This window comes from Coregonus clupeaformis, chromosome 21 (genome assembly GCF_020615455.1).
Source record: "Coregonus clupeaformis isolate EN_2021a chromosome 21, ASM2061545v1, whole genome shotgun sequence".
In the NCBI taxonomy this organism is placed as follows: domain Eukaryota; kingdom Metazoa; phylum Chordata; class Actinopteri; order Salmoniformes; family Salmonidae; genus Coregonus; species Coregonus clupeaformis.
In genome coordinates, this window is record NC_059212.1 from 20,643,229 (window position 1) to 20,656,087 (window position 12,859).

Consider the following 12,859-nt stretch of genomic DNA (forward strand, 5'->3'; position numbering starts at 1 on the left):
CAGAATGACTTAAATGGGTAGACAGCTCCAGATCTGAATGGCTGGAGTGTGTATAAGCTTTTGTTCCAGCCCAGCCCTTACCTGATTACAAACCATAGCCTGTAAAAACTGTTGGTTGCTTAATCCAGCGAAATGAAGGACCATGTAAAAACAGCTAGCTGGAGACGTCTGAGCGGTTGGCTGTAGATGCCCTCACCCGCTAGTGACTTAATGCTGACTCTACTTTGGTCTGACACCGCTATAGGCGGTCCGGCAAGAACCAGGCAGATGTGTCCAAATCCAGAGTTTCATTCTCTAGTTCACCACCACACAATAGCGCACACACACACATAGAAGTTAACATTGTGGTTTCTAAAGGAAAGGAAAATATACAAACAGGTCAACAGTGGTAATGGAGCTATACAATTGGATCTGTACATAGCATAGCATTACATGTACATATATTCACACAATACTACTACAGATAAGATGTCAGCATCTTAACAGAGAGAGAGGCTAATTACTGCTGACAGTCATGATTTATCTTATCTAATAGGCCATAAATCAAGTGCACATGCGGGAGTGCACCAAGCCGTCTAGAATCTTCCTTACTTTCTTGCACATAACAACATCTTACAGTAATAGTTGCATGCACATAATAATAGCTACAAATATGCAATGGTTACAGTAGCTGGCAATTCTGTATTTAGATGATAGTATGCATTAGCTAAACAGGTCAACAATGCGAACAGCTGGCGACAGAACAAATACATTACATACGTAACAAGACAACCAACACTAGCAAGGTTTCAGTAGCATGTATTAATCATCATAAACTATCCACAACAATATAAGGCCCCAATTTACATTGCTGATGCACACACAACACTTCTAAAATAAACAGTGAAAACTCGGTCTTGCGTCTTTTTTTCTGTTAACGACTAAAAACATTAGCTAGAGTGGGCGGAGTCAGAGTCCAAATGTCCATTCAAACTCGCTGATTGACTGAAAGGAAGGGCCTTTTTTTACATAGCCTATCGCCGTGATTTGGTATGTTGATTATTTAACATTATTTAAGTCAAGTGGTAGAGCTGGGCTGGGACAAAACCCTTCACACAGTCCTGCTCTTCAGGATTTCCTGCAATGACTGAAACAGACCAAAGCTGGAGAATAGTGTTCCAGTTTTGAAACAGCTTACCGAATTGAGAGGTGGTACGCCTCAGGCACACCCAAAAAGAAGGTTTGCAATTTAGCATCAATAACATGACAGTAATTCTACCTCAAAAACAAACGTGTGAATACCAATACATTTTAAACCCACCATAGCAGGTAGGACTAAATAAGGTTACATAACCTTGCCTACTAGGCTAGCTATACTAATGATCTGCTGTCCAGAGGGCAACAGCAAACATATCAATGGTTTCCCGCAGTAAAGTAACCACACTGTTGACTCAAGAGATGATGCAAATCAGTCCATCTCTGAAACCTCTCAAAAAGCCAGACTAAAATAATACAGCTAGTTGGGGTATCTACAAGTCAAGTAGTACTTGAAGTAGGCTACCCACCCCTCACCCACAGATACAAACATTATCAAGGACGCCTAGCCCTAGCGTCACCATCTAAGTTAGCTAGCAAGCTAGACTGTTGGTTTATAAAAGCCAAAGAAAGTTAAACTCGTTTTTATGAATTTCTCATGCATTTAAAGGCTAGACAAGTAGATAATAATAAATAATAATATGCCATTTAGCAGACACTTTTATCCAAAGCGACTTACAGTCATGCGTGCATACATTTTTTTGTGTATGGGTGGTCTCGGGGATCGAACCCACTCCCTTGGCATTACAAGCGCCGTGCTCTACCAGCTGAGCTACAGAGGACCACATAGATGGGTAATGTAGCCATCTAGCCAGGCTAATGTTACTAACTAGCTAACTATGACCTAGCTAGATAACAGGCATTTTCAATTTAAAACATGCCCAAGACAGTTCACAAAATTGTCAATTTAAACAACTTTTGCCAATTTATTAATAACTAAATGTTTATTAATTACCAGAGATTCTTACCTTAGCCTCGATTCTGCAGTCTCATCCAGATCATGATGGCCCTGGTGACTGATGTGAAGCTTGAGACAGGCATTTTTAGTTCTGTATGATAGCTAAGCTAAGGGAGTTTCAATTCAAAGTACTACTTTTTTTATGAGCCCTGATAAACTTAATAAACTTAAAAAATGAATATCCGCTACGTGTTGGAGGCAGTGTGGACAAATAGGTACTTTATCACCAGTGGCGATTTTAGCATGTAAAACTTGGTTGGGCAAAAAAAAAAAGTGGGATGCATGCCAGCAAAGCCACTACACAACACAACACTAAACAATACATGAATTGCACTATAACGGTGACAAATGGTGCCCACAAACTGTTAGGGCCTACATACAGTGCCTTGCAAAAGTATTCATCCCCCTTGGCGTTTTTCCTATTTTGTTGCATTACAACCTGTAATTGATATAGATTTTTATTTGGATTTCATGTAATGGACATACACAAAATACTCAACATTTGTGAAGTGAAATGAAAAAACAAACTTCTTTCAAGAAATTCAAAAAAATAAATAACGTAAAAGTGGTGTGTGCATATGTATTCACCCCCTTTGCATATGTATTCGCCCCTAAATAAGATCTGGTGCAACCAATTACCTTCAGAAGTCACATCATTAGTTAAATAAAGTCCACCTGTGTGCAATCTAAGTGTCACATGATCTGCCACATGATCTCAGTATATATACACCTGTTCTGAAAGGCCCCAGAGTCTGCAACACCACTAAGCAAGGGGCACCACCAAGCAAGCGGCACCATGAAGACCAAGGAGCTCTCTAAACAGGTCAGGGACAAAGTTGTGGAGAAGTACAGATCAGCGTTGGGTTATAAAAAAATATCAGAAACTTTGAACATCCCACGGAGCACCATTAAATCCATTATTAAAAAATTGAAAGAATATGGCACCACAACAAACCTACCAAGAGAGGGCTGCCCACCAAAACTCACGGACCAGGCAAGGAGGGCATTAATCAGAGGCAACAAAGAGACCAAAGATAACCCTGAAGGAGCTGCAAAGCTCCACAGCGGAGATTGGAGTATCTGTCCATAGGACCACTTTGATGTCAGTGATCTTCAGGTCGGAAAGTCGGAGCTCTAGAAAGAGGCCCGAGTTCCCGTGCTGGAATTCCGAGTTGGATGATCTTAAAAAAAATTAAAATATATTCTGGTCTGAGCTTTTTTTTCCCCCCAAGTTCCCAGTTGTCCTGAAAGCACTGAAGTCAGAAGTCTGAGTTTTGCAAGCGGCATGAAAGCGCCATATAGCCCCACCAAAGATAGAAAAATTGGTTGGCATTTCCAGTCACCACCAAATATGGTGATGAGAGGAAGCCCAGTGGCCGGCAGCTGGAAAAGATGGGAGCAAGAGGGATTTTGGTAGACATTCTGCCAATTTTCTCATCAATTAAACATTTGATCTCAATACAGTTTTCTGTTCCCAAAACTAGAATCTGCTACGAACAGAGTGGACTAATGTGTAGACTTTACCCTTTGCCAAAGTTTTTTAAAATGCCGTTATTTAGAAGGAGTGCATAGCCACAGGAAGTAGGGGTGCTGCAGCACCCCCTGAAAAATCAGAATAAATAAATAATAATAAAAATTCTGCAAACTTGACGTGCGCACTTAGCTACATCTTCATAATGGGCTTGTTTGACATTGCAGCCGACAGTGCAGGCGACTGCCGACTGACTGAGCTACAAAGAACCTTGTATCATAAATAACTATTTATTATTGTTTGATCAGTCAGTCATAATTTACCCATGATACATTGCGGTTTTGACACGGCCAGTACCTTAGTTAGCTACACCAAAGATTATCTATTATATTGACAAGATAGTCGAGTGACCGCTCTAACGATGGAAATACATGTCGTCAAAGACGGAAGGCAGGCTGGAGGAGGCGAGATCAGGTGGGACCATTCTAGCCAATGAGAGGGCAGATACGCGCATGAACAACAGGCACAACTAAGTCGTTTTTCTCAATCATTGTGCCTTACATGTGTATTATGACCATGCATCGTATTGTTCATATGCAATAAAAATCTAAATTTCATTAACATATTGTCCTATGGAAACTTACAGGGACTTGATTATGTCTGTAATAAGCATTGCAATGTCAATTATTATTTGTAGCCTAATAGCATTTACTATTTACTGGCCCAGGAAATTAAGAGTTATTATCAGCATTGCTTTTCTGAAATGTTGCTGAAATTTCAATTTGCTGGGCCTATAAAGGATGTGACTAGAGGGGCCAGGTAAACCAGGAGAATAAGGTTATTTCCAGTGACACCTGGGAAACTCCCAACGCTGCAGATAAGAGACAAATAACTAAATGCAGTCTCTTTCTACAGAAAGTTGATAAGAGTGGTTATCATATGAATGTGACTGTTTCAGTAACCATTTCAATACATGTTACTGTGTGTGAACATGTTTTTTTTTATCTTTACAGCTACTCTACCTGTCACGCCCTGACTTATGGGACTCTAGTATGTTGAGTCAGGGTGTGGAGGTCTATGTTGTTGTTTCTATGTTCTCGTTCTAGGTTGTGTGTTTCTATGTTTGGCCGGGTGTGATTCCCAATCAGAGGCAGCTGTCGCTCGTTGTCTCTGATTGGGGATCATACTTAGTGTAGCCTGTTTGCATCATTAGTTGTGGGATCTTGTTCCGTGTGTAGGCTTGTTTTGTGTTTAGCCTGAGGACTTCACGTTATGTTGGTTTGTTCGTGTGTTTATCGTGGAAATAAACATGTATGCATTTCACGCTGCGCCTTGGTCTGACCCGTCCTTAAACGAACGTGACACTACCTCTTGTGATCAGCAGATGGAGACATTGTACAACAATAAAACAATGAGCCAACAACATTCAGTGGGTCAGTCACATTGATCTGCTTATTTAGATTTTTATTTAATCATATTTCATTTACAAATAGTAATGCAAAGATACTAAGACAGAAGCCTTCACACAAGAAAACTACATTAGGTACCATTTGAGTAGAAGCTTAACATCCGTTATCAGTTATTTAGCACACATAGTACAGACCACTTGGATTTTTTGGTCTGATTTCTCCCTTTTATATAAAAGCACAATTTAAAGAACAAGATTTCATCCATTCATTTTAAAGGGTCCGCTCAACAAAAGTACAGGATTGCCAAGCTGTGCTGCTGAATGCTAGGATTTGCATATTTGATTAGCATAACTGTGTCCTGTTGCTGTGAGTACAGAAGGTGTAGTATCCAGACATTGCAGTCAAATGCATGTGCAACGTTCGAGTAATCGAAAGGAAAATACATTATATTACATTACAATTTAGCTGCCGTTGTATGAGGAAAGGATCACTAGAGTGGGCCATCCCCCATTAAATGCACAGAGGATTTGTAGTTGTCTTTTTGTGGGAACTATTGAATGATCAAACAATGATTGACTGTCTCCATTTCATCTGTCGGATTGATTTCCCCTTTTAAACATGTAGTGCCACTTTAACAAATTCAACATGTATATTCTTATATTGAGATCTGCATTTTATCCTACTGGAGATGCTTTGGGTGAGCAGGTTTTAGTCACACGGTTAAGGTAACCTAGTCAGAACGAAATACTTGCTTAAAGCAAAACATATCACATCAAGCCTTTTTGAGTCATTAGGGGTTATTTTGTAATTCATTACCATGGAGAAAGAGTTACCCAGTGCTTCCCCTAGGGTTATTTTCAGCAGTGGTGGCAAAGTTAGCGTGGGGGCGTTAATGGTGCAGTCTCCGACCCAATTTCTTAAAGGACCTCTACTTGGCTGCAGAGATCAGATTTAGCTGGTTTAAAGCTAATTTCCTGCGATTCTACACATTATGTCATGTGGCAGAGAGAACATGTTACAGATTTAAAGCTAGTTTCCTGAAATTCTACACATTTTGTCATGGGGCTGTGAGAAAAAATTGCAGTTTTAAAGCTAATTTACTGCAATTCTACACATTTTGCCATGGCTTATGTCATGTTCTTATACTATCTGAGTGACTCAAACATTATCACAAAATCAATGGGGGCCCCATGCCATGACATTTTTGGAATTTTAGATTCTCCCTGACTGTCTAGTTTTTTATTTAGGTGATTGTTAGTTCTCAAATACTATCTTATTTAAAAATATATAGCTACATTATCTTTCCTACATACTTTATATTTGGTTTTGGTCATTGAAGTTTACACTGGAAAACGTTTTACCATCCCGAAAATGATACTTTTTTGGAGTGGCGGCAACGATTTAGCAGCAGCGGCCCGCCACTGCTAAATGAATGTAGGGGAAACACTGAGTTACCTCAAGGTATCAAGCAGAAAATGTCAGTCTTTATGCGGTAGGTTATGCAGCAAGAAACAAACTGTTAAGATAAAGCAGATTGTATTTTCCTCATAAATATTCTCCTTTTCTAAATGTAAACAATTCATAGACAAGTGCACTGTATTAAGTTGATGTAATTCTCAATCTAACAAAACAAAAATTTGGAGATACAGTAGGAAATTTGAGTATTTTCAACTATTAACCTTTGACAGAAACACATTTTAGTAAAGGACAGATATCAACAAAGTGCTCTAAATAAGTGCATTACTTGAACTTTAAATAAGAGTTAAAGGGATGATTTATGAACTTCGGCTTCCTTAAAATGGTTCACCCGTTACTATAACTTTGCATGTAAAAAAACAACAACATTATGATGATAACTAATCTGACAACACAAGGAATGAAGGTAAAATAGCAACTCACACACATCTAATGGCTCATAGCAACGTTTCCCAAAATGGTCCTGGGGACCCCAAGTTGTGCACATTTTGGTTTTTGCCATAGCACTACACAGCTGATTCAAATAATCAAAGGTTGATGATTAGTTGATTATTTGAATCAGCTGTGTAGTGCTAGGGCAAAAACCAAAACGTGCTCCCTTTGGGGTCCCAAGGACCAAGTTTGGGAAACGCTGGCTTATAGCCTGTGAGAGAAAGCAACGGCTGACTTTTCCATTCCATTCACTCAAAACAACTTAGCACATAGCCATCACTTACACACACGCACTCACTCTCCGTGAAAGGGTACATACAATCACATATCTAAATATGAAGTATATTCAACTTTATATATCTTGTAAAAACTGGAAAATACTTTTAAACAGTTGTTTTTTGCCCTATCTTTTGCAGCTATTTAGCCTGGATCTCTGTCCGTTTCAGAATTGGACAGCTCCATTGTCACAGTCATGACGTAAGGGAAGCTGTCAATCACTGATCCAGCCAGGCAGCCAGGCTAGTTGGCATATGTTAAAACGTTGATGGCCATGTTTGGCTATGTAATACTTATATATTACCCTGATCACATGTCTGGTGTCAAGAGGGAAGTTTATGGGTTTTAAGTATCTTGTGTGGGTGGCAAGGGTCCAGTTCATATTCCCCAAAATTCCTCCTTATTTAGATCAATTACATGAACGTACACACACAAAAAAAAGTCTGAACTTGCTCCATTCTTTGTAAACGGTTGCTTCTGTAAACGTTTGAGTATAAACCATTAGACACCTGAATATTAGTGCAAAAATGGTGGCAGTAATAATAGATCTATCAAATCAGTCAGATTTACTACATAAACACAGAAAACCATTGTTTTAAAGAAAAGACAACAACTGATTGTAAAAACACAGTTAAGCAATATGGAGTTTGGATCAGTCTGAAAAACTTTAGATTAACCGATACTTCTAAGTCAGAAAGACAGAACAGAAGAACAGAGCCACAATAACATACTGCAGCACATTAACTCTCAGTGCATATAACAAACATTTTCACTTTTGACATTATATCACATAGATCACAAAAACATTTATAACGAAAAGCAATATAAACAGCTAGTCTATGCACACGGCAAAAATAGTTAACTTCAGTGGGCATCATCTCTAGCTCATCAGAACATACAAGATGAAATGTATAAGTACGTACCAACAAATTGCATCTACATGTGCATAAATGGCTAATAACAAAAATCTGTTGCTTTTGGATTGACAATTCAGTTCGTGTGTGAGGCCTTGCCACTGTTCAAATAAAAAACAAAGACAATTTACCATACAAGGAAAACATAACAAAACATTAAACCACATTTAAACAAAGTCCATTCCACCTTTCTTCCTTAGTCTACAATATAATATTTTGCATGAAAAAAATAACATAAAAAATAAAACCCACCTAAACTAGAAAAGTACATTTCCTGAAGAAAATGTGGTGTGCATGCTATATTATGTTATGCAAATGTATGCAATTTTATATAGTTAATCATAGTTTTTAAGAATTTGAATTTATATACATTTGCACACATTTGCATAAAATAAATCACCAACAGTAACTCTTAAACCATTAAAGCTAGAGATACTAAACCAACTTTCACATGGACATGTGAACGCAATCTGAATGCAATCTAAGTTGGATCAGTCTGAAAATCTTAATGTTAGTTTGGCGTTGATAGCTTAAACGGTGTAAGAGCAGTGGCGAATAAAAAATACTTCCAAATCAAGACTATGGAGCTTTTATTAACATTTAAAATGGATATAGTTCAAAATGTTATCAAAATGATAAACACAAGCAATCTAGGTTGGGTCAGTCTGAACATCTCAACATTGGTTTGGTGTTGATAGCTTAAATGGTGTAGGAGGAGATAAACGCCAAAATTCCCACATTTTCCCCAGTTTTATTGCCATTGAAATGCATTGGGAGCTCATTTAAATATTGTTGTAGTACAAAAAGTATAAATAATATCCAAAACATTTTCAAAATAAATCTAAGTTGGGGCAGTCTTCATATTTGGAAATTGGTTTCGTCTTAATAGCTGAAGTTGTTTAAGTACTAGAGCGAGCGGAATAAATCCAATAATAATAATAATGAGTTTGTAAAAAAAATCTAGGAGAAAAAAAGTGTCACAAAACAGAACAAAACAAAGTAAAAACCAAGTGCTAAACATTAGAAGACAGGACCGCATCGGATTCAGAACCACTCCGGCAGTCAAAACTGTTCTCATTTTCAGATCTATAACCAATAAAGTTTTGCATGCTTGACCAGCTGACACTGAACCAACAGATAATTTAAGGAACTTCTTAATAAAAAAATAAACATGGTGTCCCTTGTATCTATGGTAAATAGTGATGCTGCATGCATTAACTGTGAACATAGCAAAATATGATGGAACAAGAGGATTCACTAACATATATGAGACAAGCATTTAGTTAAACCTTTCAAATAACACAAACTCCAAGATAGCACAAAGACACCTAATCATTTGTGTACGCTCACAATACATTATGCTTTCTGCTATTGCATTAGCTGCACATTAAAGATGGGTTATAAAAGTTTTGTATAATTTCAGCCAGTAGTTTTGAAAGTAGTGCTCACAATGCAAAACGGGTCGCCAAAAATTGTGCACAATGATTTGTTACGTCCTGCAAAAAGAAAATAAAGAAAATAAAACCAAAACCAGGATTCCCTCATATATTTCTCCACAAGTGACCCCATACTGATATAATCACACCACTAGTGGTATTTCTTTAAGGTGAATTTACACACCTGGTTCTGTAGCTAGCAAATGACACAGTTAAATAGTGTATATTATATGATAATAATGGGGTTTGTTTATATACTCTTTGCACAACAAGATGACTGTCCATGACAAATTGTAATATTAAAGTGTGATTTACCACAGCACTCCTTGATGCATCAATTGTGTTACATCCAATTGTTTCCCTATTTCATGCTTACTTCTCCCTGCATGAATTATACTTGTAGCTATGTAGCTTGAAGCATGACCAGCTGTATCTGTTGTGCAGTGAGAAATCTAACTTCTATCCAAAAATACAAAGTTTATAAAAATCACCTCTTTTATATAGACAATACACATATGCTTTTTAAAAATACTTATATTTGTTTTAACAAGAAGGCAAGTTTGACCAAATACAGGGGGAAACAGTTCCAGTGCACATAACAGTCGCTCAGAGGGGAGTGAAAAAAATACCAGGGTTCAATGCTCTAAAGTTGTAAGTAAAGTGAAAAAAAACCAATTGCAGGATAATGTCACGGCTACATCCAAGGGAATTACTCACAGGAAAAGCTAGCTCACATGACATTGACTACTAACAGGTAAACTGTATAGCCGACAGCAACAACAATACTGAAATTCTGACACTATACATCCAGAAAAGCTGGTGGGCAAACTGATGGACTTTTCCAATGACAATGAGTGGAAAACTATTGTGACATGTACACACACAAACATTTAATATGAGAGACACTGAACCAAACTCAAAATCGCATGCCACGTCCCTTTGATTTTGAAGTGAAACACCTAAAGTATGGTGTAAGGGTGTCATCAAAAACGATGTGGTGGAACATTAAGATTATTAGAAGTTGCTGACGTTCATATGAAGATGTCGAGATTATGATAATCCTCTATGGAGATGTGATGAAATACATTCTGGTTGCAGCAATACTGTTCTAATAGGAGGCAGCTGAATCATAAAATAATCACATTTTAGCAGTAAAATCAACCTTAGACACATCCATGGGAGTCACATATATGGGTTAATTTTCTTATATATGCAGCGTAATCCTCAAGTTTCTCTTTTGTCATGCTTTTTTACAGTTTCTGCCAAAGCCAACATGCAGAATATATAATTTGCATTCTCCTCTGTGAAGTATAAGACCCAAACTAAATTGTTCAACAAAAAGTAGCAAAAGAAACATGTCAAAATGCTTGTTTTCTTTGCTGAAAAAGCTATCAAAATGGTACTGTACAATTCAGCATGGTAATTTAGTTTAGGTACTTATGTCTATTAGATCGCTAATAACTCTCAGTCCTCAATCAATTAATTTGTTATGCATAGATACAATTTAAAAAAGAAACAAAGCATCAATTACCAGGGAGCGAAACGTAAGGTTACTTAACGTAATCCCAGTTCTATGATAAGATGAGTGAGGTCACTCAGTGTGTATGGGTACGTCTCTGTTGGTCGTAGTCAATAAGGAACTCCTATCACACCACGTCTGTCATAGACAGACAGGAGCGACAGCCAATAGACCCCGCTCCTTTATAAGGTGCTGTCACTCCCTCCTGCCTCACTTGTACAAGTATACGTTCTTCCTTACGCAGAGAGTGTGAAGGGCAACGCGCTAAGTGACCTCACTCATATTATCATAGAACCGGGGTTATGTTAAGTAACCTTACATTCTATTTCAAATAATCGTTCGGTCACTCAGTATGGGATTTAGCCAACTTCCGTAGTGCTCATATACTCTCCAAGTAGTCTAGACAGAATCAACTCTCAGATGTGCTGACTCGAAACACACATGTGCCGGTGAGATCTGTAACACAGATGCCTTCTTAAACCATGCCCATGACGCAGCCACACCTCTGGTGGAATGATCTCCGAAGCCCTCCAGAGGTAGTCAACCCTTGCTATTGTATGCCCTATAATAGCCTCCACTTATCCAAAGGATAAATGCTGGCAAGAAATGGGTCTCCCTACGTGGGGAAGTGCCCAAAAGAAAAAGAGCTGGTCGCTCCTTTCAGGGCTCTCACCCTGTCCATGTAGAAGCACACAATATGTGCAGCACAAACAGTGGAAACAATGTTCCTCCATGGAGGAATAAGTGGTGGGTGAAAGGCCAACAGCTCTAAAGCATTTCACTGTAAGTATTACCTGTTGTATTCGGCGCATGTTGCAAAAAAAAAAATATTTTAAAGAGAGGTGATAGAAGCACTACTAATCTTTATGCACAAAAAAATATTTAGGTTGAAATAACCTTGGATAACCCCAGGGCAAGGTACAAGCACTAGTGGTGAAACTGACAGTGCGTGCAGCTCACTCACCTGCTTTGTGGACATAATGGCTAAGTAAAGTGGTATTAAACTAGAGAAACTCATTTCCACGCTTTCCAGCGGCTTGAAGGCGGCTGTGAAAATTTGTCTCAAGCACCCTAGAGGTTCCAGGGTGGGACTATCTGCTTGGTCACTGAGACCGACAGGGCCCAAAACGGGGCCATAGGGCTGGAGATTTAATTTTAATTTTATTTTACCTTTATTTAACTAGGCAAGTCAGTTAAGAACAAACTCTTATTTACAATGACGGCCTACACCGGCCAAACCGGAGATGTTTGGATGTGTGTCGCAATCCCTCCTTAGAGCAAACTGCTAGAGGGAGGCTTCCCTTGTCATATTGCTCCAGCACCCATGTCTACCATCTGGTGACAGCCAGGCCTACCAACAGTGGCGAGGCTAGACGTCTGAATCAGTATTGCGTTTAAGAGTGCAAAACAGAGGAACAGAGCAGGGCGATCTGCCACCGAGGCATAACCTTAGGAAACACATGCATGTTGTGTTCCAATGGTGCCTTAGTCACCATCCCATATCTAGCACCAATGTCGCGAACAGCAGGACATGGAGGCCAGCCCGGGTCACTGGTGTGGGATGTGCATGGTGCCCAATGGTGCTATGGCTTTCGCTAGCAGCAATGGTGAAGAGTGCCTGCTGTGTCTAACAGTCTGGGAACCAGTCTGCTAGACGAAGGGAGCGAACGTGCCCTAGCGGTTGCGAGTCATTAATGCAGTCAAATCCCTCTATAGTAGGATAGAATAGAAATGACGTTGCAGGACAGTTAACCAAGTGGATGAAGAACTTTATATTTACATAATTTAGCAGACGCTCTTATCCAGAGCGACTTACAAATTGGTGCATTCAACTTATGATAGCCAGTGGGACAACCACCTTTTTTTTAATTTATTTTTTATGGGGGGTGGGGGA